This window comes from Ascaphus truei, chromosome 13 (genome assembly GCF_040206685.1).
Source record: "Ascaphus truei isolate aAscTru1 chromosome 13, aAscTru1.hap1, whole genome shotgun sequence".
NCBI classification, from domain to species: domain Eukaryota; kingdom Metazoa; phylum Chordata; class Amphibia; order Anura; family Ascaphidae; genus Ascaphus; species Ascaphus truei.
This window is the reverse complement of record NC_134495.1, coordinates 507,874-520,149: the sequence shown is the minus strand read 5'-3', so window position 1 is coordinate 520,149 and position 12,276 is coordinate 507,874. Positions and strand designations below refer to the sequence as shown.

The 12,276-nt window shown below is 54.5% G+C and overlaps 1 protein-coding gene across 4 annotated transcripts in view; it reads left to right on the top strand.

Moving 5' to 3' along the window:
- Positions 1 to 12,276, top strand: part of OSBP2 (oxysterol binding protein 2) — a 208,503-nt gene that overhangs the window by 10,511 nt on the left and 185,716 nt on the right. The gene's annotated exons all lie outside the window — the stretch shown is intronic.

Here is a 12,276-nt window from a genome sequence, read left to right as displayed (position 1 = left end):
ACACACAAGGAGCCACTGACCCACACACACAAGGAGCCACTGACCCACACACACAAGGAGCCACTGACCCACACACACAAGGAGCCACTGACCCACACACACAAGGAGCCACTGACCCACACACACAAGGAGCCACTGACCCACACACACAAGGAGCCACTGACCCACACACACAAGGAGCCACTGACCCACACACACAAGGAGCCACTGACCCACACACACAAGGAGCCACTGACCCACACACACAAGGAGCCACTGACCCACACACACACACACACACACACACACACACAGCCACTGACCCACACACACACAGAGCCACTGACCCACACACACACAGAGCCACTGACCCACACACACACAGAGCCACTGACCCACACACACACAGAGCCACTGACCCACACACACACAGAGCCACTGACCCACACACACACAGAGCCACTGACCCACACACACACAGAGCCACTGACCCACACACACAAGGAGCCACTGACCCACACACACAAGGAGCCACTGACCCACACACAAGGAGCCACTGACCCACACACAAGGAGCCACTGACCCACACACACACAGAGCCACTGACCCACACACACACAGAGCCACTGACCCACACACACAAGGAGCCACTGACCCACACACACAAGGAGCCACTGACCCACACACACAAGGAGCCACTGACCCACACACACAAGGAGCCACTGACCCACACGCACAGAGCCACTGACCCACACACACACAGAGCCACTGACCCACACACACGGGGCCACTGACCCACACACCCACACACAGAGCCACTGACCCACACACACACACAGAGCCACTGACCCCCCCACACACATACAGAACCACTGACCCCCCCCACACACACAGAGCCACTGACCCCCCCCCACACACACACACAGCCACTGACCCACACACACACAGAGCCACTGACCCCCCCACACACACACACAGAGCCACTGACCCACACACACACAGAACCACTGACCCCCACACACACACACACAGAGCCACTGACCCCCCCACACACACAGAGCCACTGACCCCCACACACACACACACACAGAGCCACTGACCCCCACACACACACACACAGAGCCACTGACCCCCACACACACACACAGAGCCACTGACCCCCACACACACACACACAGAGCCACTGACCCCCCCACACACACACACAGAGCCACTGACCCCCCCACACACACACACAGAGCCACTGACCCCCACACACACACACACAGAGCCACTGACCCCCCCACACACACACAGAGCCACTGACCCCCCCACACAAACAGAGAGCCACTGACCCCCCCCCACACACACAGAGAGCCACTGACCCCCCCCCCCACACACACACACAGAGCCACTGACCCACACACACACACACACACACACACACACAGAGGCACTGACCCACACACACACACAGAGGCACTGACCCACACACACACACACAGAGCCACTGAAACACACACACACACACAGAGCTACTGACACACACACACAGCCAGTGACACACAGACACAGACACAGTCACTCTCTCTGTGTCCTACCTGTCACTGTGGAGCATGGGGAGGGGGGGGGAAGCCATCTTGACTGGCAGCAGGCACCTTACTTCCGGCTCTCACTGCTGAGCCTCCGCTGACACTAACCCCGCCCCCACCCTCTGCAGCTAACCCCGCCCCCACCCTCTGCAGTCAGACCCCGCCCCCACCCTCTGCAGTCAGACCCCGCCCCCACCCTCTGCAGTCAGACCCCGCCCCCACCCTCTGCAGCTAACCCCGCCCCCACCCTCTGCAGCTAACCCCCGCCCTCTGCAGTCAGACCCCGCTCCCACCCTCTGCGTCAGACCCCGCCCCAACCCTCTGCAGCTAACCCCGCCCCCACCCTCTGCAGTCAGACCCCGCCCCCACCCTCTGCAGTCAGACCCCGCCCCCACCCTCTGCAGTCAGACCCCGCCCCCACCCTCTGCAGTCAGACCCCGCCCCCACCCTCTGCAGTCAGACCCCGCCCCCACCCTCTGCAGTCAGACCCCGCCCCCACCCTCTGCAGTCAGACCCCGCCCCCACCCTCTGCAGCTAACCCCGCCCCCACCCTCTGCAGCTAACCCCCGCCCTCTGCAGTCAGACCCCGCCCCCACCCTCTGCAGTCAGACCCCGCCCCTACCCTCTGCAGCTAACCCCGCCCACACCCTCTGACCCACACACACAAGGAGCCACTGACCCACACACACAAGGAGCCACTGACCCACACACACAAGGAGCCACTGACCCACACACACAAGGAGCCACTGACCCACACACACAAGGAGCCACTGACCCACACACACAAGGAGCCACTGACCCACACACACAAGGAGCCACTGACCCACACACACAAGGAGCCACTGACCCACACACACAAGGAGCCACTGACCCACACACACAAGGAGCCACTGACCCACACACACAAGGAGCCACTGACCCACACACACACACACACACACACACACACACACACACACACACACACACACACACACACACACACACACACACACACACACACACACACACACACACACACACACACACAGCCACTGACCCACACACACACAGAGCCACTGACCCACACACACACAGAGCCACTGACCCACACACACACAGAGCCACTGACCCACACACACACAGAGCCACTGACCCACACACACACAGAGCCACTGACCCACACACACAAGGAGCCACTGACCCACACACAAGGAGCCACTGACCCACACACACACAGAGCCACTGACCCACACACACACACACAGAGCCACTGACCCACACACACACAGAGCCACTGACCCACACACACAAGGAGCCACTGACCCACACACACAAGGAGCCACTGACCCACACACACAAGGAGCCACTGACCCACACGCACAGAGCCACTGACCCACACACACACAGAGCCACTGACCCACACACACGGGGCCACTGACCCACACACCCACACACAGAGCCACTGACCCACACACACACACAGAGCCACTGACCCCCCCACACACATACAGAACCACTGACCCCCCCCCCACACACACACACAGCCACTGACCCACACACACACAGAGCCACTGACCCCCCCACACACACACACAGAGCCACTGACCCACACACACACAGAACCACTGACCCCCACACACACACACACAGAGCCACTGACCCCCCCACACACACAGAGCCACTGACCCCCACACACACACACACACAGAGCCACTGACCCCCACACACACACACACAGAGCCACTGACCCCCACACACACACACAGAGCCACTGACCCCCACACACACACACACAGAGCCACTGACCCCCCCACACACACACACAGAGCCACTGACCCCCACACACACACACACACACAGAGCCACTGACCCCCACACACACACACACAGAGCCACTGACCCCCCCACACACACACAGAGCCACTGACCCCCCCACACAAACAGAGAGCCACTGACCCCCCCCCACACACACAGAGAGCCACTGACCCCCCCCCCCCACACACACACACAGAGCCACTGACCCACACACACACACACACACACACAGAGGCACTGACCCACACACACACACAGAGGCACTGACCCACACACACACACACAGAGCCACTGAAACACACACACACACACAGAGCTACTGACACACACACACAGCCAGTGACACACAGACACAGACACAGTCACTCTCTCTGTGTCCTACCTGTCACTGTGGAGCATGGGGAGGGGGGGGGGAAGCCATCTTGACTGGCAGCAGGCACCTTACTTCCGGCTCTCACTGCTGAGCCTCCGCTGACACTAACCCCGCCCCCACCCTCTGCAGCTAACCCCGCCCCCACCCTCTGCAGTCAGACCCCGCCCCCACCCTCTGCAGTCAGACCCCGCCCCCACCCTCTGCAGTCAGTCCCCGCCCCCACCCTCTGCAGCTAACCCCGCCCCCACCCTCTGCAGCTAACCCCCGCCCTCTGCAGTCAGACCCCGCTCCCACCCTCTGCGTCAGACCCCGCCCCAACCCTCTGCAGCTAACCCCGCCCCCACCCTCTGCAGTCAGACCCCGCCCCCACCCTCTGCAGTCAGACCCCGCCCCCACCCTCTCCTGTCAGACCCCGCCCCCACCCTCTGCAGTCAGACCCCGCCCCCACCCTCTGCAGTCAGACCCCGCCCCCACCCTCTGCAGTCAGACCCCGCCCCCACCCTCTGCAGCTAACCCCGCCCCCACCCTCTGCAGCTAACCCCCGCCCTCTGCAGTCAGACCCCGCCCCCACCCTCTGCAGTCAGACCCTGCCCCCACCCTCTGCAGTCAGACCCCGCCCCCACCCTCTGCAGTCAGACCCCGCCCCCACCCTCTGCAGTCAGACCCCGCCCCCACCCTCTGCAGTCAGACCCCGCCCCCACCCTCTGCAGTCAGACCCCGCCCCCACCCTCTGCAGTCAGACCCCGCCCCCACCCTCTGCAGCTAACCCCGCCCCCACCCTCTGCAGCTAACCCCCGCCCTCTGCAGTCAGACCCCGCCCCCACCCTCTGCGTCAGACCCCGCCCCAACCCTCTGCAGCTAACCCCGCCCCCACCCTCTGCAGCTAACCCCGCCCCCACCCTCTGCAGTCAGACCCCGCCCCCACCCTCTGCAGTCAGACCCCGCCCCCACCCTCTGCAGTCAGACCCCGCCCCCACCCTCTGCAGTCAGACCCCGCCCCCACCCTCTGCAGCTAACCCCGCCCCCACCCTCTGCAGCTAACCCCCGCCCTCTGCAGTCAGACCCCGCCCCCACCCTCTGCAGTCAGACCCTGCCCCCACCCTCTGCAGTCAGACCCCGCCCCCACCCTCTGCAGTCAGACCCCGCCCCCACCCTCTGCAGTCAGACCCCGCCCCCACCCTCTGCAGTCAGACCCCGCCCCCACCCTCTGCAGTCAGACCCCGCCCCCACCCTCTGCAGTCAGACCCCGCCCCCACCCTCTGCAGTCAGACCCCGCCCCCACCCTCTGCAGCTAACCCCGCCCCCACCCTCTGCAGCTAACCCCGCCCCCACCCTCTGCAGTCAGACCCCTCCCCCACCCTCTGCAGTCAGACCCCGCCCCCACCCTCTGCAGTCAGACCCCGCCCCCACCCTCTGCAGCTAACCCCGCCCCCACCCTCTGCAGCTAACCCCCGCCCTCTGCAGTCAGACCCCGCCCCCACCCTCTGCAGTCAGACCCCGCCCCCACCCTCTGCAGTCAGACCCCGCCCCCACCCTCTGCAGTCAGACCCCGCCCCCACCCTCTGCAGTCAGACCCCGCCCCCACCCTCTGCAGTCAGACCCCGCCCCCACCCTCTGCAGTCAGACCCCGCCCCCACCCTCTGCAGCTAACCCCGCCCCTACCCTCTGCAGCTAACCCCCGCCCTCTGCAGTCAGACCCCGCCCCCACCCTCTGCGTCAGACCCCGCCCCAACCCTCTGCAGCTAACCCCGCCCCCACTCTCTGCAGCTAACCCCGCCCCCACCCTCTGCAGTCAGACCCCGCCCCCACCCTCTGCAGCTAACCCCGCCCCCACCCTCTGCAGCTAACCCCGCCCCCACCCTCTGCAGCTAACCCCGCCCCCACCCTCTGCAGCTAACCCCACCCCCACCCTCTGCTGTCAGACCCCGCCCCCACCCTCTGCAGCTAACCCCGCCCCCACCCTCTGCAGCTAACCCCCGCCCTCTGCAGTCAGACCCCGCCCCCACCCTCTGCAGCTAACCCCGCCCCCACCCTCTGCAGCTAACCCCTCCCCCACCCTCTGCTGTCAGACCCCACCTCCACCCTCTGCAGCTAACCCCTCCCCCACCCTCTGCAGCTAACCCCTCTCCCACCCTCTGCAGCTAACCCCTCCCCCACCCTCTGCGGTCAGACCCCTCCCCCACCCTCTGCAGCTAACCCCGCCCCCACCCTCTGCAGCTAACCCCTCCCCCACCCTCTGCAGCTAACCACTCCCCCACCCTCTGCAGCTAACCCCTCCCCCACCCTCTGCAGCTAACCCCTCCCCCACCCTCTGCAGCTAACCCCGCCCCCACCCTCTGCAGCTAACCCCTCCCCCACCCTCTGCAGCTAACCCCTCCCCCACCCTCTGCAGTCAGACCGGTCTCCGCTCTCCTCCTGCTCTCCTCTCTGCCTGCATTCTGTGCTCTCTGCTGCCCCCCCTGCTCTGATGGCCAAATCCGGAACAGCACAAAAAAAGGGACATTTAAAAAGATGTGGGGATTTCGCCGGGCAGCGGTGTCGCGTGTTTCCGGCAATTTGATTGGTTCAAGGGCTCTCACGTGACGCGACAGCCCTTGAAAAATCAAATTTTGCCGGCTACCAGTTTTCGCTTTGTCGTCGTCGTGCGCACTATAAGCACACGCGGCGGCAATGCGTTTGTTTTCAGGCGCCGTCGCCAGCACTATAAGCACGGCCTAACTCTGCGTCCTCAACAGACTGAGTCAACCCCCCCCAAAAAAATAGTAATAGTATAAATGCATTAATGTCCAATGCAAATAATTGAAGTCCTGATGCAACAAACAGAATATGTATCCAACCATCAGTCTTCAAAATGTGAAACGCCTGCTCTCACTCTCTCTCGCTGATTCACCCAGGGGTTGCTGAATGAGATCTAACACAGCCCCAGTAGAAATAGGCAGGAACGGATGACATCATCACAAGGTGTGTGGAGAAGCAGACGTCCTCATTGGTGCTCACAGCGATTGTGTACTCCCTCAAATTTACGTCCCAGCCCAAGTGCAGGTGTCCAAATTCCAGTAGCTGCTTGTATCTCAGCCTGATTATAGGAGGAATGCAGGCAGCTACCCACAAACCATCAGAGCATCCTCCGTTGCCAGGACAACGATCTCAGAACACTCACAGTCCTGTTTGTAAGCGTGTCAGAACAGCAGGCAGTTTCACATTCTGAGGACTTTGCCGGTTGGATACATATTCTTCTGTGAGTGGATAATTTATTTAATTTATAAAATGTTATACCAAGAATTAATGCATTGAGAGTTGCTTCTCGTTTTCGGCTTCAGATGGCAATTGGGTAAGCGTCAGGACGTGTGGGAAGAATAAAAAATACATAGTGTAATACTGTAACAAAAATCAATGAATGAGTGGATAATAAACTAAAGAACTGGAACTGGAAAACAAGACTGGGAGAGACGAACAGAGGGAAAACACTACATATGATTAACTCACATACAAACAAGCATTACAATGCTAGCAGACAATGCAAGGTATTAGATACAAGGACAATTTAATGTGGAAAAATCTTAAAATTGATTTTTTTTTAAAGATGGTGACGTAGCGCTGGCGTTCTTCCAGGGGGAAAATGGGAGTCCTACGTACAAGAAGCAGGATAAATATGCGCAGTGATGCAAAACTGTATGGAAAGACGCCGGTGGCTCAGCTTTCCGGAAGGACGTCACTGCATCTGGACCTAGACTACTGCGCTAGAGTCGTGACCTCTGACCATACGAGTTTCGTGACCTGCGTCACTTCCTCATGGGTGTATGGATGAAGGGAGTGTGTCTCTAGTTATATAGCCGATGGGATTAACCCTTTCAGTGCTGAAAGGATTTATCACACACAGTGTTTCACATCATTTTTTTATTACATCATAATCAGAATCCAATGGGATTAGTCTGTCGGGCTATTGAGTTACACCCCCCCCTCCCCATCCCCCACAACACTGGAGAGGAGGAAATAGACTACATCAGATTAGTAGGAGAGAAGCATACTGGAACTACAAATTAAAACCCTTTCTCCTAATGGGTTAAATATTGACACAATCTGAGCTACCAGCGTCTTTGGATAAAGTTTTGCTTCACCGTGCACGACACACAGCATTCTACTTACCGGATGCGTGCCGCGCTGATCATCTCCACCACTACAGGAGCCGAGGGATCCTCGCCGGGAGCGAGCATCTCTCACGCCACATTGAGCCCCGCCGATGTGCATTAGTACTCAATGTCACAGGAGTCCAGGTCATTTACACATTTTTACCAGGATCATTCACTGAGCACAACAAGTTAGTAAAACAAATTGTCATTTATTCAGTTAAAATAGGCGTACACACAATAGAACACAAAATACACAAGAAAGACACTTACTGGAGGTCTTGGGCTGAAAACTAGACTTTCCTAACTTAAATAGAGTGTAAAACAATGTCTTTGGTTGACCGGGACTTGACCCGAAATGTCCTGGAACTTAAATCGGCATGAAGTTCCTGACGCCACCGCTGGATCTGCTCTGGAGGACTTGAAATAACTTGACCGTGACTTGGCTCCAAACGTCCTGGAACTATTTTCGGCTTGAAATCCCAACCGCGACATCTACGTTCAATTCTCAGAACTTGGGCGCAAACGGTGGGCCTTTGGAAAATTTCTCGACCTGAAAATTTTTAAACCGGCTCTTTGCTATTTCTCGTTGAGCATCTTTTGGTACATTCAAATTTGCCGCTGCTGTTCTGGCGCTTAGAATCTGATCTCCGGATTGGCTGAGGCATCCTTATAGTATTTCAGAGTACATTCATGAAATACTACAGCCAATCCGAGCGTGGGCATATTCCCACCAGCCAATCAGAGCGCTGCCAGTCTACTGAAGCCGGGCTAGTGGATTCAGAATCTTGCAATTTTATTCCTACTACCCAAATTCCCCACACACTATACTGGACTTAGACTTTAAAACTCCTTGCAACCTTATGTATGGTTGGAGTACCCCCAGAACCCCTATACTAGGTTCTGGGTGATCTGGGCATCCCATCTTAAACTAAGTACCCCTTTACCGTTCCAGGGATACCACACATCCCTATGCCCCATTTATCTTTCTGGTCTGTGCTGAAACAGGGAATCCTAGCGGTGAGTCACACAAGAGTTTTCAAGGAGAGATTTTGCCATAGCAATGAGTCTCAATGTATCCGAGAATCTGACCTGATTCCCGGGTACATTTTTAGGGTATCCAGCAACTCTGGAACCCGTCTAGCTAGACACATTGTGACAACACTTTTTCCATAAAATCCCGCTTGAAACTCAGCCTTGAAACTTAAACTCTGCTTGCCGGCACCCCCCCCCCCCCCCCCCCCCCAGCGATCCCTGCTTGCTGGCACGCCTGGAAAGTTAGAAACACAAAAATTCTTTATTGTCGCACATTTTTACAGAGTGCATTAACAATCACTGGGCTCAAGAGTTGATACTCCCGAACCCCAATACATGGATCAGAGGTAACGAAACGGGCTTAACCTTTATTGGGAGCCTGGTTACCCCCTCATGTCACATTGAACGCCCATATTTATCCTGCTTCTTGTAAGTAGGACTCCATTTTTTCCCCTGGAAGAATGCCAGCGTGAAATCACCGCCATAATTTTTAGAGTTTTCCACTTTAAATTGTCCTTTATTTTATCTAATAAATTGCATTGTCTGCTAGCATTGTAGTGTTTGTTTGTATGTGGGTTGGTCATATGTAGTGTTTTCCTATGTTTGTCTCCCTGTGTTTGTCTCTCCCCAGTCTTGTTTTCCAGTTGCAATTTTTTTAGCTTATTATCCACTCCCCACATTCCAGACACGTCGGAAAGGACACAGTTTTAAGGTTTGATTCATTCTTTATTACTGGTTTTGGACAATCCATATGTTTACTAGAGGTGCCGGACAGTAGCCTGTTCCTCATTTGTTTGCTATCTGATCTCGATCGATCAGAGCAGCGGTGCGCAAACTGGGGGGGCGTGACTCCAGGGGGGTGCGCGAGACAGCCGGTGGGGGGGCGCGGGGTTTTACAGAGGCCCCGCGTGCTTCCCGAAGGCACTTAAATTAAGTGCCAGGGGAGCTGCAGGGCCTCTGTAAACCTTTACTTACCTTGGCTCCGGCGGCTTCCCTTCCCCATGGCAACGCGGCGTCAAATGATGTCACGTTGCTAAGGCAATGTGACGTCACGTTGCTATGGCAATGTGACGTCATGACGCTGGAGCGGAGGTAAGTGGTAAGTGGGGGTTGGAGGCGCGGGAGTGAGGGGACTTGCCGGCAGGGGGGCGCAGGGAAAAAAGTTTGCGCCCCCCTGGATCTGAGGAGATTCCTGGGCGGCCTCCCATTTACACTGTGTTCATTTTACACATATATTTGATATTTTCATGTGAACGTTATATACATTTGATACACATTTTATCTAGCACATTAACTTAGCATTAGCGGTTTTTGCACATTTTTTTTGTACTTACTGTGGACATACAGTACTGTAGCAGAGGGCTTCAGGGTAGGGAGGTTATAGAAATATGTTCACATAACGTTATCTCATCTAATTTGTTAACAGTTTGTACATATGACTCTGGAATTACCTTTTTGCTTTAGTTAAAGGAAACATCGCAGGGGTTAAATTATCATGTTGTTGCCATATCTGTATAGTATTGATTAGATAAAGAGGCTTCATGCAGCTGGTGAGAAGAAATTATGATAAAGTAATTGACAGAATAGTTGTTAATCCTACACTTCTCCATTTAGTTTGAGTATCCCTTCTTTTCCATGGTGGGTGCTGTACTATTATTCAATCACACTGCTTGTGTCTGCTACCACTATCGTCCTTCTTTACTCCCACGTTGGGGGAGAGGGGGGTGGGGGGTTGGAAAATACTTAGGTTGTTCGACATAGGAATAAAACGCCACTTTATGTTAGTTACTGACTTTCAAAGGAGGAAATTGAGGCAAACATCAGAATTTATTGAATGAAGCAAAATAATCAATAATTCCTTTTCTTCAATAAAACAGTGTTTTACAGGTTGTGTTTCTGTACAGTGCTCACCGTGAACGAGCCCCATAGACGGCATAGGTTTACCACATGTGGTTAAGTGAGCATGTCAATTGCTGAATTATCATTCTGTCATTTTGTTTCCTCATTTGAAAATGAATCCATTCTTCATTAAACCCAGCTTGACAGTGTGCGACTGCCCAGGCACATTATGTGGCACATTATGTGGCACATTATGTGATCAGATCTGATGAGTTCTGGAAGTAAATTCACAGACAGAAAACAAAATGTAACTTTTAGCCACTAGAGATGGAGACCTCCCTGTGAACATTGCAACAAGTCCACTGGAATACGTTTTACGCTCCATAATACATTTAATGTTTATCCCTTTAATAAAATGAGCTTTTTCCTACGATTAATGCAAAAAAATAACTTTCATTTTTGCACCATGCACGTTACTTACCGTGTTTTAACTTTTTCGCTGCCAGCAGAGCTGTCTTAACAGCATTATAGGCCCCCGGGCAAAGCAGTGCACTGGGCCCTGCCTACACAACCACTCACAGGAATAAAAAGGTAAATTATCGATAAAATAAACTTAGATTTATTGGTACCTCCAGCAAAATCAGTGTTTTAGCGGGAGATTTGAATGTTGAGGCGGGTGATCGGATAATTAGTGTTAAATTCTGGTCTGTGCATAGATTAGCATGGGGCCCCTATGCTCGTGGGCCCCCCAGGCAACTACCCAGCGTGCCCATGCATTAAGACGGCACTGGCTGCCAGAGGGGTCAGCAATAAATTGTGTTACTGGCTTCTCTTGCAGCAAAGCGATTAAAAAAAAAAATGATGTAATTGCATTTCTTTCATTGGCAAATTATGATGCAACACAAAAATCACAAAGAGCATCTATCATATGGTTAATGTGTAGTGTTAGTAGAAGAAATGCAGGAATATGAAAGAGCGTGGTATACTCTTTGAGCAGTATAAATATCGGTCATAGACTAAATTCCTTTGAAATGGTGGAGGTATCTGTAACCCAATGCAGACTAAAATACCATCTGCACTGTCATCGTTGTCAGAGCACCAGTAATTTATTCCTCTTCCCAAAGGAGACCAAAAAAGCATGTCCCGCCTTCTGCAACTCACTAGGGTTTTCCATCACGCTGTCACACTGTGTCCTTGAATGGAGAACGTGGGAGGCCGCTCTAGTGAATCGCACTGTACAAATGGATCTTTGTTGATTTCACATACAGCTCAAACCCCTTATAACGCTGTACTTGGGGTCCAAAGAATTACATCGCACTATAAGCGGATCGCTTTAGAAATAATGTACAATTGTATGCATTGTACAATAAAGTATTTAATATAGCAATAATCGTGTTGTAAAGTATTCATAAATATGAAAATCGGGAGCCATGCTGGCATCACGTTATAAGCGGATTCGCGTTGTAACGGGTCGCGCTGTAGTTACATTAGCTGCCATTGTCTTTGTGTTGTCACATTTGTCTGAGAATATGTGCATTGTGTAACTACTAGAAGG